The sequence below is a fragment of the Eurypyga helias genome, unplaced genomic scaffold (assembly GCF_000690775.1).
Source record: "Eurypyga helias isolate BGI_N326 unplaced genomic scaffold, ASM69077v1 scaffold9274, whole genome shotgun sequence".
Classification (NCBI taxonomy): Eukaryota; Metazoa; Chordata; class Aves; order Eurypygiformes; family Eurypygidae; genus Eurypyga; species Eurypyga helias.
Window position 1 is genome coordinate 166,384 of NW_010245633.1, and position 8,687 is coordinate 175,070.

The following is an 8,687-nucleotide window of genomic DNA, read 5'->3' on the forward strand; positions in this document are numbered from 1 at the left end:
CTGTCACTCCTTTGGATAACAAGATTTTCTTAGAAAGAGTTAGCTTCAAAAAACAAGCATTTATGTTCATGTTCACTCTTCCGCATGCTCCACCCCACCCTTCCCCAAACCTCTTCTGGCAGCTTTGTCCTCCCAGTCCCTAGGATGTGGCTGAGCATGCTTCTGCTTTGGAGGGAGAGACATCCTCCCTGGCTGCTGCCAAAGCTAAAAGCAGTTCCTGATACTAATTCAAGTTCTTGGAAGAGTACATTATTCCCATTTGCAGCGAATTGTCAGGTTAGAGATTCATGAGGGAAAGTGATTCCAAAATAATACGAGAGGCACAGATGCACATCTTCAGCAATCCCATTTACAGGGCAAAAAACTCTTTCCTCACTCCAGGCTACCAATGGACAGGAACTGACACCCTCAAATCATTCTCACAAACATTAAGGCTGCAAGATAACCTCTCAGTCTGGGTGGCAAAAAGTTCAGAGGTTTGTACACCTTGAGACCCTCTCCCAGGCACGGACGCTCTACAGCGCGTGCGCAGAACAGCTGGGCTCGCTGCACCCCCACCTTGAGCCTGCGTGTAAGCGTGTGTTTTTCTTCAGGCATAACGATTTTTAAAACGCTTTCATTGGCTTGCACTGGGAGGTAGACGGAGGATTAATAGCTGTTCTTCAAAGCTATAAACTGCATGGTGTGTTTGCTCAGACTTTGAGCCGTGAGTTACTGCTGTAATTAAATCCAGAAGGAGAGACCATAATAACATTTTGACTTGATTTCCAGTGGCATTGATTAAGAGAGCTACATAATAAATGAGAGGCATTTCAGAATCACACTGTTGATGTTATCTGTAATTTTTTTATAATTAGAAAAGCCTAACGAAAATTGTATACTATAATTACATGCATTATTAATCCTACTCTGTTATAATAAGAATTCTTCCATGATTGCAGGTTGCAGCAAGCTTTTGGCAATTTTTTTTTAACAGGTCCAGTGATTTGGTTTACAAAAGCCCTTGTAAACAACAAATAAATTGTACCATATTGTTTCAAATTCATGCGAAACCAGAGAAAGTTCAAGTTGATGGCTGAAAAATTCAAAAGGGAACAAATAGTTTCAGGGCAATCATTTTCCTGTTTAAAGTCTGTGGCACAATGAAAAGAACATTCATATACCTATCTTTTATGCAGTCTTTCACACACAAGTTTTGAATGATTGAATGTGGAAGGAGGTAAGTAGGATATTTAATGATTAAAACCCAACAATTTATAGTTCATTCAGCTCCTTTTGAGTAAAGTGACCCGAGCACAGGGTTTTGTTCTTGAATAAAATTGTATTCTACCATCCTATATAACTATTTAGTGTATAATATATCTTTTCAACCCTCTTCACTCAAATAAGGAGAGAGTAAGCAGAAGATATACAGAGATTCTTAATTCACTGAGAAAAGTAACCACAACATACATAAAGGTCTATATTTCCAGAGAGGGCAGAAACTCTCCCAAGCCAGGTGAGTTAAGACCACCTCTCAGTCATATTGATAACTGGTTACTCTTAGTAGTCCCACTGGATTCAGAGGGATTGATTTCTCGTATGAGCAAACAGTCAGCAAAGTGAGTAAAGGTTTAATCATTTGGACTAAATTTCTTCAGGTCTGTTTTAGCCTAATTCATTTTGCTTGATGTAACAGATAAGACCCAGGCACCACTATTTTCTTTCTGCAGTTCTCCATGCCAATATTTTAGAGATGCAGTTGAAGGCTTGTTTTTGGAGATACCAAAAAGCATTGTTACAAGAAAACTTTTACCAAAGAGTAAAACCAAAGCAAAGTAACTCATCACCCTTGTGAAGACAGAGATAACAAGAGCCACTTGTAGTTAACCACAGACCTATCCTGAAACATCAACAATGAGAACATGAAGCTGCCAGAGCATGCAAGTGGGAAAGTGCAAACACAAATAGGCCATTGTCTTATTTCTGACCCCACATTAGTAATCACTCAACCTCACCAAGAACAGCCATCATGCAGCACAGATACCAAGATCACTTCTTCACAGAACTGAAAGCCACGTGCCAAGACCAGCAACATCACAGATGTGCCAAGACCACCAATATCGCAGGACCCCCCAGCGCCAGCATTTGCCAGCCAGAGGCATACAATTCCCTTTTGACTCGTGGAAATAAGGTTACATTGATGCCTGGTAAAGACTACTTGGAGAATTGTTAAAAGGAGGTTCTGAACAGTTCCAGTCACTGAGTGTTGATTCTGGCAGGCACAAACTGAGTCATGCTTGGTCCCACACTGAGCCGCTGCACTGCAGTCTGGGGCTCCCTCCAGATGGTTACAGATGCCTCTGAATGGGGACCAGCTGGTTAATGTTTTCTTGCCTTGGTTACATGCAGATAAAACCATTCGCATCATGGTTACTTTTGACGGAAAGTGGTTTTGCTTAATTCACTTTAGGCTCAATAAAGGGCGTATTTTTAGCTAGAGACAAAAGGGTTATTCTGGCAGGTTATAGAAATGTTTTGCAGGTTTGCCTGTGATTTAAATGCTTGATCCAGTCTTGACTGAACTCTCTTAAGACAGACATAAATGCCCCAAGTGGTGCTGTCACATTTAATGCATTGGTTGTCTTGTTCACTTAATAGTTGCATTTTGCCATAACATGCACTGACTGGCAATGAGCTTTGATTTCAAGACTTCTGGAGAGACTCCAACCTAGAAGATCATTAGTCACCATCTGAATTTTGTCTTCATCAACTTCACATGGTATTTCAAGATGTTTACCTTGAAGAACAGAAACTTCTGGCCCTAATTCTTGTAGGCAAGACATTTTCTTCTCAAATTTTTGTATTTATTGATAATTAAAAGGGATAAAAAAACACTATGAAAGAGAAGTCTTCTTGATCCCCAACTACCCAGGATTACATCAGAACGGAGGTTCACCTAGCCAAAACAAAACTGATTAGATTGGAAATTGGCACTGTATCTGATCCTACCTTGGAAGTTTCAATGACAGATTTCATACCCAGAATATAGTTGAGTTTTACCTTTAAAGGTATCTTCCACCTTTCAGTTTTTCTCTTTGTCTGACCTGCCAGATCCCACTGTATCAACTCCATTTACATAGGATTCCTCCACCCAAGAATTTTGAAGCACTTGAGTTCTTTATGGATTAACTGGGGTAACCCTATTCGCCCGACCAGATTTAAATGGCAGATGATGACTAATCAGATATTCTTTCTTAATTCATAGATTTTCTTAATATTACAACTAGGAAATCATTAATTTCTTAACACATTACTTGAAATTTTAAATATTAATGTTTTCCTTGCTCATCCACAAACAGATCAGATATCTCATGCCCTAAAGTACTTCTTATTCCCCTTTGACAATGAGGTTAAGATACGCAGCATCAAGAGCGTAGTCCACAGAATGGTTTGGGTGGGAAGAGCCCTTAAAGACCACCTAGTCCCAACCCCCCTGCCATGGGCAGGGACACCTTCCACTAGACCAGGTTGCTCAAAGCCTCATCCAGCCTGGCCTGGAACACTTCCAGGGATGGGGCATCCACATCTTCTCTGGACAATCTATGTTTATACCCTAAGACTTAGAAAACAGGCCTGTTATTAGTACAAAAAATAGGTGCCACAGTAACAAACACTTCATTTCAACAGGAAGAAATGATTGCTTGTGAAGTGTTAGCATTAACAATGATATAAAAATAACCACAGATTACCTTACCTGTGTTTGGAAATGTGCTTTGCTGGTACCCCAAACATGGAAGTACAATATAAATCGTTACAGTATCTTTTTCCACTAACTGCTTTCTCTCACATAAAGAGAGTCTCTGACTGCTAAAGTAAATTGATTCTGCGTGCTAACACTCCCACAAAATTTGTGAATCTACTAGTAGATGCACTTCCCCTTTATGGAAACCCATATCACTTACTGCTCTGGGACTAAGTCTGATGGGGTGATTCAACACCATCTTATATAGCACACAAGCAATTATTGCTGGAACAAGAACTCATTTTATACAAAGCTGTATTTATCCTTAGTTTGAAACGACACTGCTTCAAATTATCTGAGTGACTCTATAGAGACTATGTTCAGGCAGTTAACTCATTAACATTGCAGTCTCCAGATGGGCGAGGACAGATCACACGGATTTATACGTTTAATGAATAGCCAAATATGGCAGCTCCTTTAAAATTTTATCTAAATATTTTCTAACATAGCTAAGAGGTCACTCTGATCTATTTTAGTGTACTGCTTACAAAACCTATACTGCCTTTGAAAGCAATCCATGGGCTGGTTTGTCTTTAAAGGTGCTGTAGTATTTGCTGAATATAGTTGGCCATATTATTTACCAAATTATGGCAAAAACTGATATCACATGACTTTGAATAAATTTTGCTTCATGTGTTTAAACTTCAAATGTAGCTAATACCTATGGGTCATCTACATGTGGTCGTATTTCAGCTGCTGGCCTGAGTGTTCAAAGCCAAATCAGGTCTGACAGACAGAGACATGACACTATATTCCTACTTACGAGACTGTGGAGCTCCTCATAACTGAAGCCCAGAAAATATTTATGCAGTATCCCAAATCCTAAGGAGAAGGTGAACATAGAATTTAACTGAACCTTTTTGTAGCCATTTGCTTTAAAAACTGAACAGAAAGTAAAAAGAAAGAAAGATTTGATAAATCGGAATAAGAATCTTAAAACACTTAAAATGCTGGAGTTCCCATTCATCTGTACAAACCTGCTATCTAGGGAGCTTCCCAATTCCTACATCAAATTCTTACACCAACAAAACCCTACTATGAAGGAAGGCACGGTGCCTGTAAACAGACTGTTGTATCATGCAAAGCCACCACTTGTCAAGCTGTATTCTCAGATGGTGTCCCACTGTCTTCATTTAAGCCTTTTCCCAAAAGAAAGCACACAGAATTTGCCCTGTAATATGCTGTAGTACCCTACGTTGCTTCAGCAAAGGTACAATCTGTAAACAGCTACATGACTGAAACCAGAGCTTTTCACTGCAACACAGCCAGATTCACTGCTCAGAAACTGGAGACAAGGCAAATCGGAATAATTATCATCATTGTAATCACGTGTCTTCAAACAGCTGGAACAAGTTTCCCAGTGGTGGCAAACTGCCTCCTCCAGCACCCTAGTGAAGACAGAAATAGGTGAGAAATCAAACAGAAGCTATAACGAAAGGATTCATTGGGTGAGGGTCAATGGCCAGGGTTGTGATTTTTCATAATTTGATTATATGTTTTTGGATTGAAAATCTATGAATCTTAATCTTCTCAAGTGTGATGATATTGATTAATTCATCCCTCTGCTCTCTTTATGCCACTTTTAAGCAATTTGCAGGGCTCTTGCTTGATCCTTTTATCTGTCCTAAGAGAAGTCTGCTGTTTCACGGAGAGAAATGCGTGAGATAATTTACTCATGTGTTATTAAAGCCCCTCTGCTTGTAGATGGATGCACACTCATATGTTGCCATGCTAACAGGAGTTATATGAAACATGGTCTCATTACTCATTAGATGCTCCTGGAATAAAGAGATTACAATACTGATTTTTTGTGATTGTTGTGCATCCCATCTGGATTGTTTTCTGACTCCAACAGTCCTATTGTGAATGTGAAGATCAGAAAGAAAGAAAAGGGAAACCAGCACCTTGTTTAACTTTCAGCCTGATGCCAATACTCTTCTCATTGCAAGACAGAATAATTAAAGACACAAAGTAAATTAATTCTCTATTCAAACATCCCTATCAGAAATTATGCATGGCATAGTTCCCTGAAAATCCCCAGCATATCCCCAGACTCCCTCAGATAAAGACAAGATATTCAGAGAAGGGAATAGCAAGTAAGAGAGTTAGAGTGACTAACAGCATCACGTTGCCTTAACAGAATGTATACCATCCAAATGCTGGCATCTTTGATCAGCTGAAGCCAAGCTCTCCCATAACAGGGTCTGACAACTGCCCTCCTCCCACTCACCTCAGGTATTTAATCACACATAACTGAATAGTAGTAAACAAACTGAATTATGCAAAGAAGTACTCTCTCAGGAAAGAAATAATAGCACGGTCACCAGAATTTCTTCCAGTAAGTCACTGACATCAAACAACAGCCCTGAAAGAAATCAAAGATGCCTTTACTTGAAGGCAGTATCAGTGTATGTCATTACAGACAGATGTTTGTCCAATCTGTTCCTAAAGACCCCACAATCACACAAACCTCATACAGCAATCACAGCCTCTACAAGCAACCTATTTCAGTGCTTTCTCTTTGGTGAACATATATGTTACTATCAGGTTTGGAAGCAATACAGCTATGATTTACTTAGTGAACATAGAACGGTTTGGGTTGGAAGGGACCTTAGGGATCAACTAGTTCCAACCCCCCTGCCATCGGCAGGGACACCTTCCACTAGACCAGGTTGCTCAAAGCCCCATCCAGCTTGGCCTTGAATATCATAAAGATTCTGCAGAAACCTGAGATCGAACCAAGAACCTTTAGATCTTCAGTCTAACGCTCTCCCAGCTTTAATGCCCTTGCCCTTTGAGAGGTATTCCAAATGCAGTTTAAATTTCCCTTATGTTAGTTTAAGCACATTACGTCTTGTCCTAACCACCACAAACACAGAAAACCTCCTCCTCTTTGAAATGACCTTTTATGTACTTGAAGGCTGTCATCAGACCTCTCTTCAGCCTTTTTTCTGACACTACATAACCCCAGGTCTTTCAATTTTTACTCACAGATCAGAGGTTCAAAAAAAAAAAAGGCAAAAAAAGAGGGCCAAAACCTCCACAACCTTTATCAGTTTATCAGGAGAGGACACTGAACTCTGTCATCTCCATCCACAACTCTCTTAAAAATTCACTGATCAAAACTGGCCATGCATGGTATTCCCACCCTGAGCAGAGCAGAGACCACTCCTGTCTGAACCTGATAGCAGGATGTTTGCCTTTCTCACAACAGCATGCCACTGCCTACTTTCAGTTAATTTTTGATCTGTTATAACCAAAGATGCTTCTCTGGAGAACTGCTTTCTAACCAGTTGTTTCCCAGCCTATTTGCTTAGCAAAGTGTTTCTGACTGAGAGTACTTTGCCCTTGTCCCCTGCTGAATTGAACCCTGTTTTTTCAAAAATGAATTTATCACACAAATGTAACCCCTTCCTCCAACATGCTTGCAGACCTTCTCAGCCTCATGCCCGCTGCAAAGTTACCAAGCAAACTTCACCGTTTTTTAAATCAAGCTATGTGACCTTTGTTCTTTATCCAACCTGCAAGGCTTTGTTTTGCAGTAAAGGAAATTAAAATGGTTTAACACAACTTAGTTTTGACCAACCTATGTTGACTGCTATTCATCTTTCAATTAATTCTGTAAATGTTAGAAACAATTTGTTATGGTTGATTTTTTTTTCCTCTAGAATGGTTGCTAATGTGACTGGACTATAACTCCCAGGCTACTCTGGGGAAAAGAAAAAAATATTTTTTCTCATTCTCCAGTATTCTTCAATCTTATTGTAATTATCTGCAGACAGCTTTCATTCTCCATTGAGTATCAGACCAATCCCCCTTTTGATCTTCCTCGTTCTGTTAATGGTTCTTACAGAATTATTTCTGGTTATCTTTGAGGTCTCATGTTGTGCCTTGGCCTTTCTGGTTTTATCCCCGAATGCTTGTGCTGTTCTTTCAGATTTATTCTTAGAAATATGACCTCTTCTTTTTTTCTGTGTGTTTCTGTCTGGTGTTAAAGTTACAGAAAAACCCTTCATCATCTACCCAGCTTGGCACGCACTGAATTTCCTATTCTTGCATTTGGACAGTCTGAATTGTGCCCTTAGCTTACTCTGGGGAGCTGACAACTTTATCTTCCCTTAGCCTTACCTCTTGGGAGACCTGATTTACCAAATTTTGCTTTATTGATATCTGTCTTTTTCAAATCCACTGCTTTTATCACGATCTCTCCCACTTTCCCCTTGTGATACAGAAGTCCTGAGGCAATTTAAAAGAAAAAAAGGATTAGAAATCATCCAGTAAGTCTAACAGTCCCCCATCGTTTAATGATAGTAAAGCTGAATAAACAGATGAACAAAATATAGCACTTCAGCTGCAAAGTAGGAAGAAACAGTAGTTTAGGAGGGGAAGCTTTTAGAGAATGAGAATCTACCAGTATGTGCTCATGTAGTGTCAAAGCAACACAGCTTCAGAGAGCCTTAGAGATTGTTTCCATCCAAAACAGTGAAAAATTTTCTGATCATTGATTCAGTGAGCCATGGTCTCTCAATCATGATGTTCTGGTCTGATTCAATTATTCAAAGCAATAATCTCGACAGTGCAGCCAATACAGAAAGCACAAGCATGACACGTCTGCTTGAGCAGCGGCACCGTATTTCAACTCATTTTCAGTACCCATTTGCATCAACAGCTTTCAGTTTCTTGTGTAGATAAGGTGTAACTTTTTAGCCTTGAACTTCTTAAGACTCATTTATGCAATAAAGCATTTCTCTGTGCCCCAGCACAGAAAGAGGGGTCATCTGGATCTCTTCTGAGGTGCCATTCACAAGTAGACATAAAAGATTTTAAGCACTCACTTAAAGACACAGCTTACCCTCATGGGCCATTTAACCCCAAACAGAGTAACTTCTGAAAACATGGCAAT